The sequence below is a fragment of the Garra rufa genome, chromosome 25 (genome assembly GCF_049309525.1).
Source record: "Garra rufa chromosome 25, GarRuf1.0, whole genome shotgun sequence".
Taxonomy (NCBI): Eukaryota; Metazoa; Chordata; class Actinopteri; order Cypriniformes; family Cyprinidae; genus Garra; species Garra rufa.
This window is the reverse complement of record NC_133385.1, coordinates 650,459-667,689: the sequence shown is the minus strand read 5'-3', so window position 1 is coordinate 667,689 and position 17,231 is coordinate 650,459. Positions and strand designations below refer to the sequence as shown.

At 39.7% G+C, this 17,231-nt stretch overlaps 1 pseudogene; it reads left to right on the top strand.

The window, feature by feature from the left end:
- Positions 1–2,823: 2,823 nt before the first annotated feature.
- LOC141302201 (general transcription factor II-I repeat domain-containing protein 2-like) lies at positions 2,824–6,037 on the top strand (annotated as a pseudogene).
- Positions 6,038–17,231: the final 11,194 nt, after the last annotated feature.

The window sequence follows — 17,231 nt, the reverse complement described above, 5'->3', positions numbered from 1 at the left end:
AAAACCCAAAATTCCTATCTCAAAAAATTAGAATATCATGAAAAGGTTCTCTAAATGAGCTATTAACCTAATCATCTGAATCAACGAATTAACTCTAAACACCTGCAAAAGATTCCTGAGGCTTTTAAAAACTCCCAGCCTGGTTCATTGCTCAAAACCGCAATCATGGGTAAGACTGCTGACCTGACTGCTGTCCAGATGGCCATCATTGACACCCTCAAGCCAGAGGGTAAGACACAGAAAGAAACTTCTGAACGAATAGGCTGTTCCCAGAGTGCTGTATCAAGGCACCTCAGTGGGAATTCTGTGGGAAGGAAAAAGTGTGGCAGAAAACGCTGCACAACGAGAAGAGGTGACCGGACCCTGAGGAAGATTGTGGAGAAGAACCAATTCCAGACCTTGGGGGACCTGCGGAAGCAGTGGACTGAGTCTGGAGTAGAAACATCCAGAGCCACTGTGTACAGGCGTGTGCAGGAAATGGGCTACAGGTGCCGCATTCCCCAGGTCAAGCCACTTTTGAACCAGAAACAGCGGCAGAAGCGCCTGACCTGGGCTACAGAGAAGCAGCACTGGACTGTTGCTCAGTGATCCAAAGTACTTTTTTCGGATGAAAGCAAATTTTGCATGTCATTCGGAAATCAAGGTGCCAGAGTCTGGAGGAAGACTGGGGGAGAGGGAAATGCCGAAATGCCTGAAGTCCAGTGTCAAGTACCCACAGTCAGTGATGGTCTGGGGTGCCGTGTCAGCTGCTGGTGTTGGTCCACTGTGTTTTATCAAGGGCAGGGTCAATGCAGCTAGCTATCAGGAGATTTGAGCACTTCATGCTTCCATCTGCTGAAAAGCTTTATGGAGATGATTTCATTTTTCAGCACGACCTGGCACCTGCTCACAGTGCCGACACCACTGGTAAATGGTTTACTGACCATGGTATTATTGTGCTCAATTGGCCTGCCAACTCTCCTGACCTGAACCCCATAGAGAATCTGTGGGATATTGTGAAGAGAAAGTTGAGAGACGCAAGACCCAACACTCTGGATGAGCTTAAGGCCGCTATCGAAGCATCCTGGGCCTCCATAACACCTCAGCAGTGCCACACGCTGATTGCCTCCATGCCACGCCGCATTGAAGCAGTCATTTCTGCAAAAGGATTCTCGACCAAGTATTGAGTGCATAACTGAAAATAATTATTTGAAGGTTGACTTCTTTTGTATTAAAAACACTTTTCTTTTATTGGTCGGATGAAATATGCAAATTTTTTGGGTTTTCATGAGCTGTATGCAAAAATTATCAATATTAAAACAATAAAAGGCTTGAACTACTTCAGTTGTGTTGTAATGAATCTAAAATATATGAAAGTCTAATGTTTATCAATACATTACAGAAAATAAATGAACTTTATCACAATATGCAAATTTTTTGAGAAGGACCAGTATATTTGTACTTTTGTAGACTTGCAGTCATGGAAATGGCTATTTGGTTAATTCCTCATGCGGGGGACCAATTAGGGGCCCAAACCCTTTGCTTAATTCAAAAGTTTGTAAAGGTGAGAATCTTCCTGTTAACATTTGTAAGCCCTGTTGTGTCTTGTGTTGTTGTGAGTCCTTCATGTAATGTTTTGATTGTAGAGCAAGGACACAGATCTGCAGAGGAAAGCATACAGGATGCTGGAAGCGTTGTGTGCCGTCCATCCAGTAGGATTTGATTCAGCCGATGATTCTGCTCTGAAACAAATGCTGCTGGATGGATTGTAGACTGCAGTAATGCCAGCAAAACCAGTAAGAGCTGTAACAAACCATCAGGAATCAGAGTATTTACACACACAATGTGTTCTGGAATAATAATACCGGGCTCTTGTGCTGTTTGTCAGCCCATTCTTCAGAGTTTGCTGTATGTTGTGAGAGCGATGGCTGAGGATGTTGAGGGGTTTATTCAAGCTCTGCTTCCTCAGGTTGGTCTCACACAAAGTACGTTCTTACATCAGTTCTTCTTCATAACAGCTCTAATACTGGCATGCTTGATTTGTGTTTAGGTCATCGCTCTCACAAAAGAATCTTCGGTTGGAGCCACCAAACCCGCATACGGTGTAATAGACAAAGTTCTGAGCGCTCTGGAGCGTTTTTGCGGTGACAAAAGAGGTGATGTATTTTTACTGGTATTTATAGTATCTTATTGCAGTGTATGTTGGCAACTGATGGGCTGAAATAATGACGGTCGTCTTCATCATGTGTTTCAGAAGCCATGAAGCAGTATTTGAACATATTGTGCAACGGATTTATTGGATCTGAAACAAAGATTTTTTGCACCGTTGTTGTCTTAACTAGAGTCTTGTTCCACCACAAAGGTGAGACTGACTGATACTGTTGAAACTACTTTCTGCAGTTTTTGATTGCGTATTAATCTTGTTTGGTGGTAAAGCAGAGATCAGTGTGTAAATATTGTCTGGTGTTTTTGTGTAGAGTCGGCGGAGCAGCTGATACAAAACATCGGTCTTCTTCTGACCAGCTCCAATAAAAAGGTTGCCGTGCCTCACTGGACCTAATAAGTCAGACATGTCAAACTCAAGGCCCGCGGGCCACATCCGGCCCGCGATAAAATTATATGTGGCCCGTGAGACAATTTCATACGTCTATTATTAATGGCCCGCTGATTAATATTATTAATACAAATCCCATAATGCTCAACAAAAGTTACCGTGCGGTCATGACCTCTAATCACCAAGCAACAGATCGTAGCATCAGCCCCTCCTCCCTGCTGCGCTGTTGTCATAGCCTTGTCGGTGTTCAGCGGATAAATGGTTCAGTGCTTAAAATATCTCCGAAAGAAATGGCCAAACGAAAAGTAGACTTTGAAAACAGGGGTTTTCAAGAACGCTGGGAGGCAGAGTATATGTTTGTCGACATTGGAGGTAAACCTGTATGCCTTGTTTGCGGTGGTAATGTGGCCGTAAATAAAGAATATAACATAAGACGGCACTATGAGACGAAACACGAGGACAAGTACAAAGACCTCAACATACAACAGAAGCAACAGAAGGTCGAAGAGCTTAAAAAGAGTCTAGTGTCACAGCAGACTATGTTTAAAAAAGCAAAATCGCAAAGTGAAGCTGTCGTGAAAGCTAGTTATATAGTGGCAGAAGAGATCACAAAATCTGCCCGGCCATTTACCGAAGGAGAGTTTTTGAAGAGCTGCATGGTTAAAGTGTGCGATGTCGTTTGTCCAGACAAAAAACAAGCATTTTTAAATGTAAGCCTAAGCAGAAATACCATTGCTGATCGGGTGTGTGATCTGCCACTGATTTACAAGGACAGTTGATAGAAAAGGGAAAAGACTTCATTGCATACTCCCTTGCTGTGGATGAGAGCGCTGACACGACTGACACTGCACAGCTGGCAGTCTTCATCCGTGGAGTGGACTCCAGCTTATGCGTTACAGAATAACTTTTGGGCATTAAGTCAATGCATGGCACAACCACAGGAAAAGACATATTTGAAGAAGTATCTAAATGTGTAAATGACATGAAACTGCCCTGGGACAAACTCACGGGACTGACGACTGACGGAGCGCCCGCAATGTGCGGGGAAAAGAGTGGACTAGTTGGAAGGATGCGGGAGAAGATGCAGAGGGAGAATTGCACTTGTGAGCTGACAGTTTATCACTGCATTATCCACCAAGAATCGCTGTGCGGTAAAGCCCTTAAGATGGAACATGTAATGAGCACTGTGACACAGACAGTTAACTTTATAAGAGCCCGAGCCTTAAATCACCGCCAATTTCAGTCTTTTCTGGAGGAAATACAGTCAGAACATGGTGACGTACCCTATCACACAGAGGTGCGATGGCTAAGTAGAGAAAAAGTTCTCAACAGATTTTTTGAGTTGCGTGAGGAAATCTGCCAGTTCATGGAGAGTAAGGGAAAAGACTCCACAGTTATCCGGGATGAAAAGTGGTTACACGAGTTGGCATTTCTGTGTGACATAACTAAGCATCTTACTGCACTAAACCTCCAGCTGCAGGGACGCGACCGTGTGATCACGGACATGTATGATGCAGTGAAAGCCTTTCAAGCCAAGCTACGCCTGTGGGAGATTCAGATGCAGCAAGGAAATTTGTCACTTTCCGTGTTGCCAAACAATCACAAGCCAGGCCTCCAACGCCGCATTTCCAAATGCGCATTTTGCTGATAAACTGAGCACGCTGCGCGCTGAGTTCACGCGACGCTTTGCGGACTTTGAAGCGCAGAAATTTAATTTAGAACTGTTCAGTAATCCATTTGCAGTTGACGCTGAAAAGGCACCAGCAAACATCCAGATGGAGCTGATATAACTCCAGTGTAACAGCATACTCAAGGCAAAGTATGACACTGTGGGGCCCGCACAGTTCCCCAGCTTCATTCCCGAAACGATGCCTCAACTTCGCTTGCAAGCTGCTCGAATGCTCTGCATGTTTGGTAGTACTTATTTGTGTGAGCAACTTTTTTCTTTGATGAAGATGAACAAAAACGCACACAGAAGCCGTCTCACTGATGAACACCTCCACTCCACTCTAAGAGTTTCCACAGCTCAGAACCTAACCCCAAACATTAATGAACTTGTAGCCAAGAAAAGATGCCAAACATCCCACAAGGACAAAATGACATAAAAAAGAAAATATTTTTTTTAAATTTTTTTTTTTTTTGCACCTTTTCCTGAAATCAAAATACCATTTTATTTGCAAGATTTGCACAATTTTCACAAGCTTGAAAATTATTTGAACAAAATAATTTTATTTTTTATTTAATTTATTTTATAAAATGTATTATTTTATTATTTAATTTGTGTTATTGAGAATATTTACAGTATTCTGGTTATTCAAATTCAGATTTCTGATTAAACAAAAAGTGATTTTAGTCTGTTCAATAAAATGTTAACCTGTTTGGCCCGTGGCTTACACTGTGTTTTAAATTTTGGCCCCTTCTCTGATTGAGTTTGACACCCCTGTAATAAGTGTTCCTTTTTAGTCAGCATGAGCTGATATCCAGCAGTCTCTTGCCTATTGTGAGTCCAGAAGAGAGAGTGTGTTTGCAACCTTAGATCTGAACATTAGAAAAGTGTCCAATAACCTTCATGTTGCTTTCTCATCTCTCAGATTAAAGCAATCAGCAACGTGCAAATGGAAAAGAATTACATTTCCAAAATACGCTCCATTTACAAAAGACTGAGTATGGAAGTTGGGTAAGTCAATGAGAACTTGCATATTTTTTGCTCCAACCCTAATGAAACACACCTGAACAAACTAATCAAGGTCTGAAGGGTTGCTAGAAAGATACTGGCAGGTGATTTTTAATTAGGGCTGAGCTGAACTCTGCAGGGCTGCAGCTCTCCAGGACCAGAGTTTGCCATTCCTGATCTAGACAGATTCTTTTGTTAGTTTGTAATGTAAATGTGTTCAAGGTTCGAACAGGGGAAAAAGGAAACCCCGAAAAAACACCATTATTTGCTGGAGGCCATCCAGAAAGCAGAGGCCCAGAGGAAGGAGAAAGGAGAGAGGTACACAGAGAGGTTCTTTCAGATCAATGGAAGGTTTTCTTTTTTGTTGTTGTTGTTTGTTTGTTTCTAATGAGGGATTGTGAGTGTTCAATGCGGAGAAGCATTGTGCAATATGAACAGGCTCTTTTAGTGCCCATGATTATTTGTCTGTTGTCTGCAGTTTTGAGGAATGGGCTTGGCTGACAGATGGGATGCCAAGAATGGTTTTAAATTTAATTGACCCCAAAGAAGCTCAGAGGGTTCTCGGTAAGAGATCTGTCCACTTGTTCACTTACATTCTGTCATAATCAACTTACATTTCAAGTAAAGACACGTTTAATTGAGCCACAAATCCTGAGCGGAAAACGCAGCCAAAGTTGAGCCCCGGATTAGGCTGAAGTCAGACGCATATCCATATCTCTTGGTGATCTTGTTCATATCTCTCTACAGATCCTGAAACTCCATCCAGAAGGGCAGGAGTAAAAACCGTGAGTGTAATTTCATCCATTATCAAGAGAATAGAGAGGCACTGATAAAGGTTTGTGCTTTATGATGTTGATTTGTCGAATTCCTGTTGAACAGAAGATGACGCATCTGAATGAAAGGGGGCGTGACACTAGAAAACGTAAGACAACATTAGGGTCCTGTTGGTCTTGTGCACGTTAACCTTCCCTTAATTCTGCAAGTTGCGTGTTTTCAGTGATTCACCGGTGACGTTATTCTTAGAAGTCTTTACACAGTACAGAGAGCACTGTTCTCCAGACCCCCTTTGAAAGAAGAGCTGTTTGACATCCGATTGTATGTGTGTCTAACCTTTTTTTTTTTTTTTTAATGGCTTGATTTTGAGCGGGGGCAAATTATTTGACTAAATTAAAAGAAAACTACTGAGTGGATCATTCTAGGGTGGTTGTGTACACACACATTTCAGTTCAAATAACTTGTAAAAGTGTCCAATCATCGCAGAAACACAAAAACAACTAGAGAGAAATTAAACCAAGCCTAATTAAACCTAATGTGTGTTTGATCAGTTCTAGCTGAAGTACAAGGTTATGAGATGATTATGTGAACGCTTAGCTAAAGAGATGTGTCTTTAATCTAGAGTTCAAATGTGAAAAAGCTCTCCCTCCTTTAGTGGACTTTGCTATCTTAGACACGACCAAAAGCCCAGGGTTTTGAGAGCCAGAAATGATCCATCAACACTAACAGCTGATCAGTGAAAACTGCCTAATTTTACAGAGTGAAACGTCAATCCAGAAAGTGGATAAAGACTGTGCAAGCTTTAGGAGTACTCATGTACATTTGCTTTGATAATACTGAATATGATCCAGATAAAATATTTGAGCAAAAGCTGTGAAAATTGCATTTTTTTTTTTTTTTAATAATGAAATCTACCTACATTAACGTGTTTAAAAATACAATGCTTAAAGCTAAAATAAAACTTTTTCTTTAAAAAAATAAAAAATCAGCAAAAACGCTAAAAGTGACTGGCAACCTTTTTTCAAAAACACTGAGGGGAAAGAGTAAAGGTCCTATAAGTAAGTAGCAATATTTTGTAACTTAACATGCAGCCAGTGCAGAGAAATTGGGGAAACATGATCATATAGTCATATGACTATAGCAGCTGCATTTTGGACTAACTGGAGCTTGTTTGTTGAAGATGAAGGACAGCCAGCTAGTAGTGAATTACAATAGTCCAGTCTAGAGCTCATCAATGCATCAACTAACTTTTCTGCATCAGAAACAGGGAACATGATCCGTAGCTTGGCAATGTTTCTAAGATGGAAGAATGCTGTTTTTGTAACATGAACCCAAGTTTCTGACTGGAAATAACAGTAAATCCTTCTAGAGATTCTGCATATTGTTGTTTGGTCCAATGTGTAACATCTCTTTCTTATCCAGTTTTAAAAGAAGAATCATTTCGGTCATCCAATCTTTTACATTAACACACTCTGTTAGCTTAGATCATTTAGACGTTTTGTCTGCTTTTGGCAGGTTATTGTTAATAGTTGTACAAAAAAAAAAAACATTAGCTATGATTGCTGTGATTGATTTTTATTATATAAGTCTTTAAGAAACATTAAAAACTGAAATGTGAAATTAATAGCCATAAATCTAAATGTCATGTTCCAAATTTGAAGTTGATGTCTCAAAATATGAGCTCTTAGTAAGATTTTGAACAAACACAGCGGTGGATTTGTGACTCACAGTACAGTATAATTTCTCTCTCTCAAACATTACAAGCTGCGCACACACAAACAGAACACACTCCATACTAACATGATTATTGACTCTATAATAGACTCACATTTACAGAAGCAGAAAACAGGAAACTTAATCATAGTCAATTTTAATTTTGAAGCCTTGCAGACAGAATAAAAGTCTATTACCAAATATTATATCATGTTATAGTTAAATGATCCTAGCATTAAAAATCACAGTTTTAATGGGTTTCAATGAGGACATTTTTGTCATTAAGGTCCTGAGAGGAACACATTTTTTGTACCTAGTGTAAAAAAGATTTATTAAAGGAAATGAGGGTGAAATATTAAAATTCCAACAAAATGTCTGCAGTTAGAATTAATACAGGCAAAATTATAAAAAAAAAAAAAAAAAAATGGCCAAAAATATGGATAAGATTGCACAAGGTTTAAAAGAGGACAAACACTGCAATCAGCTTCATTTTCCCATGATCTAATCTAGAGTTTCTCTCTCTGTACTAGAGACCAGTGAGACCCAAGCTAATAAAGCATCTCTACCGATTCTCCATGCCGGCATATACACACACACACACACACACACACACACACACACACACACACACACACACACACACACACACACACACACACACACACACACACACACACACACACACACACACACACACACACACACACACACACACACACACACACACACACGTTTCTGATTCTACATTACTGGACCTGTTCAACAAAGTGTGCAGAACTAATTTGAGACTCTTTTCTTTTCTTTCCCCAGGTCTCCCCTCCTGAGTGTTTTTCAATCAATGGATTTCATTATTTATTTTTTTAGCTTTGTTTTAACCCCCTCCCCTCATGTCTTAATTTATTACCCCTGATTTTAGTGAACTTATTATATGAATGTTTTTTATCTCCCTGCCCTGTTTATTTATTGATCTTAATAAAATCATTTTACATCAGATCATATCTCTGTATGTTTGTGTATAAGTGAAGAGTGAACTAAGTGTGGATGACTACAATCATTCCAGCAGATCTGATAAAGTCCTCAATCACAGCACTGCAATAAATCACTCACATCCATTCATTCATACAGTAAACACACAGATCAAAGACAATTAAAGGCTGAGTTCAGACAAAAATGAAGATAAATTCTCAAAGGATCGTTTCTCCTCAAATGAATGAAAGCTGAGTTGTGTTTTCTGAGTAACAGTGAGAATCTCTCTATTGTTGGTGTTTCTAACAGTAGCCTGGACTCATTCAGACCCATACAGTCATTGGCTTTAAGACAGAGAACATCAGAACTATTATCTGTGATCAGAGGATGGGGTTTTCACACAGAGATCATGAGGAGGAGATCACTGTTCCAGAGATGAATCTGCTGTCAGAAACATTTCACACTAAACTCCATTCCTTTCATTGTTAACACGTCATTTGATTCTTATTTTTGTTTAAATACTTAACGTGCTGAAAGAAACTACTGTATGGTTTTCTACTGGGTCATTTGGTGCTTTAAAAGGTAATTTCACAAACAGACGCTCACAGACAGTGTCAGTGTAGCGGTAAGTCATGAGTGCTAAACTAGCCTTTTTTTACTGATTGATTTTTCTATTATTTTTTTTTTCCTCAAGGCAGACATAATCAAAGCAGCTGCTGAGAAAAACAGATTATGGAGTCGTCGGGGAATATAGAAACTTCAGGTCTATCAGCTAATCAGCTAATGATCTCAGTCAGGTGTGTTAAATAAGGGAGACATGCAAAATGTGCAGAGCAGGGGTCCCCCAGGACCAGGATTGAGAATCACTGAATTAAAAGACCTTTACAATCTGCTTTTGAAGAAATATACTATATTTCGTGCTACAGCCCACAGTCTGTCAGATGCAATTCATGGCGCCTCCGTGTCCATATACTGTTCAACGCGGCATTCATTCACATCAGATGATAACTCAGCGGCAGAGTTCCACTCACAGAGTCATTTCCACTGAAGACACACTTTTCAAAATCCCGTTGGTGTCCACACACTTTCAGATGGTTTTGTTAAAGTAATCTCTTGTATTGTAGAATGCAGGCTCTACGCCGCCGAGAGTTTTGCGCGATCGTTAAAATGATTGTTGATGAATAAAATGAATATTAATATCCTGCGTTTAGAGAGCGACTCGCCATTGCGCACAAATTAGGCTTCATAAAATATCTAGGCTGTTATTAGTATGTGAGCTATAATTAGTTGTGTAGATAGCTCTGTATCATGCTTGGAAAATTCGGTCTCTATTTGCACTTTGAACATTGAAAGAGTAGTACTTTGATCGTGCCAGATTTATGGACCAGCAGAGCAATGGAAACATTATGAGCATGACGATCCATTACCCCTTAACTGTTACTGCCATTTTTGAACAGAGACGTGAAAATGAAGAATTGAAACTTACATCTTTAGAATTCATGGACAAAAACATTTTGTAACTGATTTATGTACATTGTCCATGTTAATGCAATGTCTGATTTTAAAATGGCTTTCAAAGGATGAATTTTGAAATTAAGTTTTCATCTGATATATAATTTCTTATTATTTCTAAAGTGTAATGGGGGAAAAAGGCAACAAGGAAATCTGTTGTGAAAAAGGTCAGAACTCCTGTTATGAAGTAGATTTTTGAGGTGCACTCTTGTCATAAATTATTTTTCCTACTTAATTTGTAACAAAAAAAAGTCAAATATCTCTTTAGGAGCCTTAGACCTTTCCAACCATAAATGGTTTGTCATGATTAGATTAGGATTTATTTGTAAAATGGTGAAGTAAACTTGGGCATCCCACAGAGTAAACAGTGACAGCCATAAAGTGTTGATAGACTGGTGTTTCTAGCTAAGAATCTTTAACTCGCTTTACTCTGACATAATACCTTTATTTATTTTTTAATGTTTAATGGTGATTTTTTTTCTTTACATTACATTCTTTATATTTAAAAGCAAAATAAATTCAATAAAAAGTTTATTATGTCTTATTTTACTTCTATTTTACTGCTGTTTGATAACCTAATGTTCAGGAGTAAATCTTTAAAATAAAGTTCTCCTGAATCGTGATCTTTATTCTAAGCAAAAAAAATTGTGATTCTCATTTTATTCAGAATCGTGCAGCTCTACAACACACATTAATCTTCAAACAAAATGGAGAAGTGAGTTTAGTATCCGATGACCCCTTTAATAATGTGCTTGTTGGTACATTCTGCTGCTAAATGCGACTAAAGTAAACTTCATGTCTCAGGCAGAGAGGGGTGGGGCGAGCAGAGCTCATTTGCATTTAAAGGGGCCATGCAGTAAAATGAGTTGATATTATGCAGAGCCGATTTTGTCAAGGTAAAGGTGTGTTTTTTACACTACCATTGAGAATTTTTAACCAAAGTATATTATTGACTTTTTTATTAAGACTCTAAACAATCATATGAACTTGTGGAAAATGGGTATCCGATGACAACTTTAAAGCAAAATCCAGAAAACAAGACAAAATATCTTACATAATTTTGCTTTCTAATGAATGCATCTCGATTTAAGAATCTTTAGATATTCTGAGTAGAAACCAGACAAAAATACCAAAGGCTAGATTTGTCCTAAGGTTTCAAACATTTATTCCCATCCGCTTCATTTTCTGTGTCACATAAGAATTGTTGATGGCTCATCCCGACTCTCTCTCAGTCAAACAAGAGTTTTTACTGACAATAGAGACGTCAGCCAAATGTGGAAAGGGTCAAATATGGTCAAGTGTGTGAAAGCTTGTGCTGTTCCTGTCTGACTCACATCTTTCTCCTCCCTTTTCTTTCTCTCTGTCAGATTCAGCGTGAGGGTACGCGTGAGAGAGGAGATGGACCCACCGGGAGTGGGAAATAATAAAAAAAAAATGCCAAGGAGGCAGCGGCAAAGATCGCCATGGATACCATTCGGAGAGAAGATGAGGAACAGGTGAGAGCTGCACTAAAAGCACAGACAGAGTCTGATGACAGAGAGAGAAACAGGAAGCTCTAGCAACATGGAGATTGAGAATCAGTCGTAGAATTCAAAGAGTCTCCACTCAGACAGAAACTCAGTTTGAGCTCCACGTTTCTCTCTGCTCCTGTGATGTTCAGCTGATATGATCCCCAGAGTTTGTCTGTTTTGTAGAGCGCTTTTCACAATACAAACCAAAATCACAATACTAATTAAAGTTCCTGCATTTTATTTAGGAGTAGATTATCAGTGGTGACTATGTCAAGGTGATATTTCTCCAAGACTTTTATTGTTTTAATATTGATGATTTTGGCATACAGCTCATGAAAACCCAAAATTCCTATCTCAAAAAATTAGCATATCATGAAAAGGTTCTCTAAATGAGCTATTAACCTAATCATCTGAATCAACTAATTAACTCTAAACACCTGCAAAAGATTCCTGAGGCTTTTAAAAACTCCCAGCCTGGTTCATTGCTCAAAACCGCAATCATGGGTAAGACTGCTGACCTGACTGCTGTCCAGAAGGCCATCATTGACACCCTCAAGCAAGAGGGTAAGACACAGAAAGAAATTTCTGAACGAATAGGCTGTTCCCAGAGTGCTGTATCAAGGCACCTCAGTGGGAATTCTGTGGGAAGGAAAAAGTGTGGCAGAAAACGCTGCACAACGAGAAGAGGTGACCGGACCCTGAGGAAGATTGTGGAGAAGAACCAATTCCAGACCTTGGGGGACCTGCGGAAGCAGTGGACTGAGTCTGGAGTAGAAACATCCAGAGCCACAGTGTACAGGCGTGTGCAGGAAATGGGCTACAGGTGCCGCATTCCCCAGGTCAAGCCACTTTTGAACCAGAAACAGCGGCAGAAGCGCCTGACCTGGGCTACAGAGAAGCAGCACTGGACTCTTGCTCAGTGGTCCAAAGTACTTTTTTCGGATGAAAGCAAATTTTGCATGTCATTCGGAAATCAAGGTGCCAGAGTCTGGAGGAAGACTGGGGAGAGGGAAATGCCGAAATGCCTGAAGTCCAGTGTCAAATACCCACAGTCAGTGATGGTCTGGGGTGCCGTGTCAGCTGCTGGTGTTGGTCCACTGTGTTTTATCAAGGGCAGGGTCAATGCAGCTAGCTATCAGGAGATTTGAGCACTTCATGCTTCCATCTGCTGAAAAGCTTTATGGAGATGAAGATTTCATTTTTCAGCACGACCTGGCACCTGCTCACAGTGCCGACACCACTGGTAAATGGTTTACTGACCATGGTATTACTGTGCTCAATTGGCCTGCTAACTCTCCTGACCTGAACCCCATAGAGAATCTGTGGGATATTGTGAAGAGAAAGTTGAGAGACGCAAGACCCAACACTCTGGATGAGCTTAAGGCCGCTATGGAAGCATCCTGGGCCTCCATAACACCTCAGCAGTGCCACAGGCTGATTGCCTCCATGCCACGCCGCATTGAAGCAGTCATTTCTGCAAAAGGATTCTCGACCAAGTATTGAGTGCATAACTGAAAATAATTATTTGAAGGTTGACTTCTTTTGTATTAAAAACACTTTTCTTTTATTGGTCGGATGAAATATGCAAATTTTTTGGGTTTTCATGAGCTGTATGCAAAAATTATCAATATTAAAACAATAAAAGGCTTGAACTACTTCAGTTGTGTTGTAATGAATCTAAAATATATGAAAGTCTAATGTTTATCAATACATTACAGAAAATAAATGAACTTTATCACAATATGCAAATTTTTTGAGAAGGACCAGTATATTTGTACTTTTGTAGACTTGCAGTCATGGAAATGGCTATTTGGTTAATTCCTCATGCGGGGGACCAATTAGGGGCCCAAACCCTTTGCTTAATTCAAAAGTTTGTAAAGGTGAGAATCTTCCTGTTAACATTTGTAAGCCCTGTTGTGTCTTGTGTTGTTGTGAGTCCTTCATGTAATGTTTTGATTGTAGAGCAAGGACACAGATCTGCAGAGGAAAGCATACAGGATGCTGGAAGCGTTGTGTGCCGTCCATCCAGCAGGATTTGATTCAGCCGATGATTCTGCTCTGAAACAAATGCTGCTGGATGGATTGAAGACTGCAGTAATACCAGCAAAACCAGTAAGAGCTGTAACAAACCATCAGGAATCAGAGTATTTACACACACAATGTGTTCTGGAATAATAATACCGGGCTCTTGCTGTTTGTCAGCCCATTCTTCAGAGTTTGCTGTATGTTGTGAGAGCGATGGCCGAGGATGTTGAGGGGTTTAAGCTCTGCTTCCTCAGGTTGGTCTCACACAAAGTACGTTCTTACATCAGTTCTTCTTCATAACAGCTCTAATACTGGCATGCTTGATTTGTGTTTAGGTCATCGCTCTCACAAAAGAATCTTCGGTTGGAGCCACCAAACCCGCATACGGTGTAATAGACAAAGTTCTGAGCGCTCTGGAGCGTTTTTGCGGTGACAAAAGAGGTGATGTATTTTTACTGGTATTTATAGTATCTTATTGCAGTGTATGTTGGCAACTGATGGGCTGAAATAATGACGGTCGTCTTCATCATGTGTTTCAGAAGCCATGAAGCAGTATTTGAACATATTGTGCAACGGATTTATTGGATCTGAAACAAAGATTTTTTGCACAGTTGTTGTCTTAACTAGAGTCTTGTTCCACCACAAAGGTGAGACTGACTGATACTGTTGAAACTACTTTCTGCAGTTTTTGATTGCGTATTAATCTTGTTTGGTGGTAAAGCAGAGATCAGTGTGTAAATATTGTCTGGTGTTTTTGTGTAGAGTCCATAGATGAAGCATCGGCGGAGCAGCTGATACAAAACATCGGTCTTCTTCTGACCAGCTCCAATAAAAAGGTTGCCGTGCCTCACTGGACCTAATAAGTGTTCCTTTTTAGTCAGCATGAGCTGATATCCAGCAGTCTCTTGCCTATTGTGAGTCCAGAAGAGAGAGTGTGTTTGCAACCTTAGATCTGAACATTAGAAAAGTGTCCAATAACCTTCATGTTGCTTTCTCATCTCTCAGATTAAAGCAATCAGCAACGTGCAAATGGAAAAGAATTACATTTCCAAAATACGCTCCATTTACAAAAGACTGAGTATGGAAGTTGGGTAAGTCAATGAGAACTTGCATATTTTGAATCTAGACCAGGGGTGGCGAACGTCGATCCTGGAGAGCCGCAGCCCTGCAGAGTTTTGCTCCAACCCTAATCAAACACACCTGAACAAACTAATCAAGGTCTGAAGGGTTACTAGAAAGATACTGGCAGGTGAGTTTTAATTAGGGCTGAGCTGAACTCTGCAGGGCTGCGGCTCTCCAGGACCAGAGTTTGCCACTCCTGATCTAGACAGATTCTTTTGTTAGTTTGTAATGTAAATGTGTTCAAGGTTCGAACAGGGGAAAAAGGAAACCCCGAAAAAACACCATTATTTGCTGGAGGCCATCCAGAAAGCGGAGGCCCAGAGGAAGGAGAAAGGAAAGAGGTACACAGAGAGGTTCTTTCAGATCAATGGAAGGTTTTTTTTGTTGTTTTTTTGTTTCTAATGAGGGATTGTGAGTGTTTAATGTGGAGAAGCACTGTGCAATATGAACAGGCTCTTTTAGTGCCCATGATTATTTGTCTGTTGTCTGTAGTTTTGAGGAATGGGCTTGGCTGACAGATGGGATGCCAAGAATGGTTTTAAATTTAATTGACCCCAAAGAAGCTCAGAGGGTTCTCGGTAAGAGATCTGTCCACTTGTTCACTTACATTCTGTCATAATCAACTTACATTTCAAGTAAAGACACGTTTAATTGAGCCACAAATCCTGAGCGGAAAACACAGCCAAAGTTGAGTCCCGGATTAGGCTGAAGTCAGACGCATATCCATATCTCTTGGTGATCTTGTTCATATCTCTCTACAGATCCTGAAACTCCATCCAGAAGGGCAGGAGTAAAAACCGTGAGTGTAATTTCATCCATTATCAAGAGAATAGAGAGGCACTGATAAAGGTTTGTGCTTTATGATGTTGATTTGTCGAATTCCTGTTGAACAGAAGATGACGCATCTGAATGAAAGGGGGCGTGACACTAGAAAACGTAAGACAACATTAGGGTCCTGTTGGTCTTGTGCACGTTAACCTTCCCTTACTTCTGCAAGTTGCGTGCTTTCAGTGATTCACCGGTGACGTTATTTTAAGAAGTCTTTACACAGTACAGAGAGCACTGTTCTCCAGACCCCCTTTGAAAGAAGAGCTGTTTGACATCCGATTGTATGTGTGTCTAACCTTTTTTTTTTTTTTAATGGCTTGATTTTGAGCGGGGGCAAATTATTTGACTAAATTAAAAGAAAACTACTGAGTGGATCATTCTAGGGTGGTTGTGTACACACACATTTCAGTTCAAATAACTTGTAAAAGTGTCCAATCATCTCAGATCTACCTCCCATGGCAGAAACACAAAAACAACTAGAGAGAAATTAAACCAAGCCTAATTAAACCTAATGTGTGTTTGATCAGATCTAGCTGAAGTACAAGGTTATGAGATGCATTATGTGAACGCTTAGCTAAAGAGATGTGTCTTTAATCTAGAGTTCAAATGTGAAAAAGCTCTCCCTCCTTTAGTGGACTTTGCTATCTTAGGCACGACCAAAAGCCCAGGGTTTTGAGATCCAGAAATGATCCATCAACACTAACAGCTGATCAGTGAAAACTGCCTAATTTTACAGAGTGAAACGTCAATCCAGAAAGTGGATAAAGACTGTGCAAGCTTTAGGAGTACTCATGTACATTTGCTTTGATAATACTGAATATGATCCAGACGTAATATTTGAGCAAAAGCTGTGAAAATTGCATTTTTTTTATAATGAAATCTACCTACATTCACGTGTTTAAAAATACAATGCTTAAAGCTAAAATAAAACTTTTTCTTTAAAAAAATAAAAATAAATCAGCAAAAACGCTAAAAGTGACTGGCAACCTTTTTTCAAAAACACTGAGGGGAAAGAGTAAAGGTCCTATAAGTAGCAATATTTTGTAACTTAACATGCAGCCAGTGCAGAGAAATTGGGGAAATATGATCATATAGTCATATGACTATAGCAGCTGCATTTTGGACTAACTGGAGCTTGTTTGTTGAAGATGAAGGACAGCCAGCTAGTAGTGCATTACAATAGTCCAGTCTAGAGCTCATCAATGCATCAACTAACTTTTCTGCATCAGAAACAGGGAACATGATCCGTAGCTTGGCAATGTTTCTAAGATGGAAGAATGCTGTTTTTGTAACATGAGACCAAGTTTCTGACTGGAAATAACAGTAAATCCTTCTAGAGATTCTGCATATTGTTGTTTGGTCCAATGTGTAACATCTCTTTCTTATCCAGTTTTAAAAGAAGAAACATTTTGGTCATCCAATCTTTGACATTTTTAACACACTCTGTTAGCTTAGATCATTTAGACGTTTTGTCTGCTTTTGGCAGGTTATTGTTAATAGTTGTACAAAAAGACTTGTATAATAAAAATCAATCACAGCAATCATAGCTAATGTTTTTTTTTTAAAGAAACAT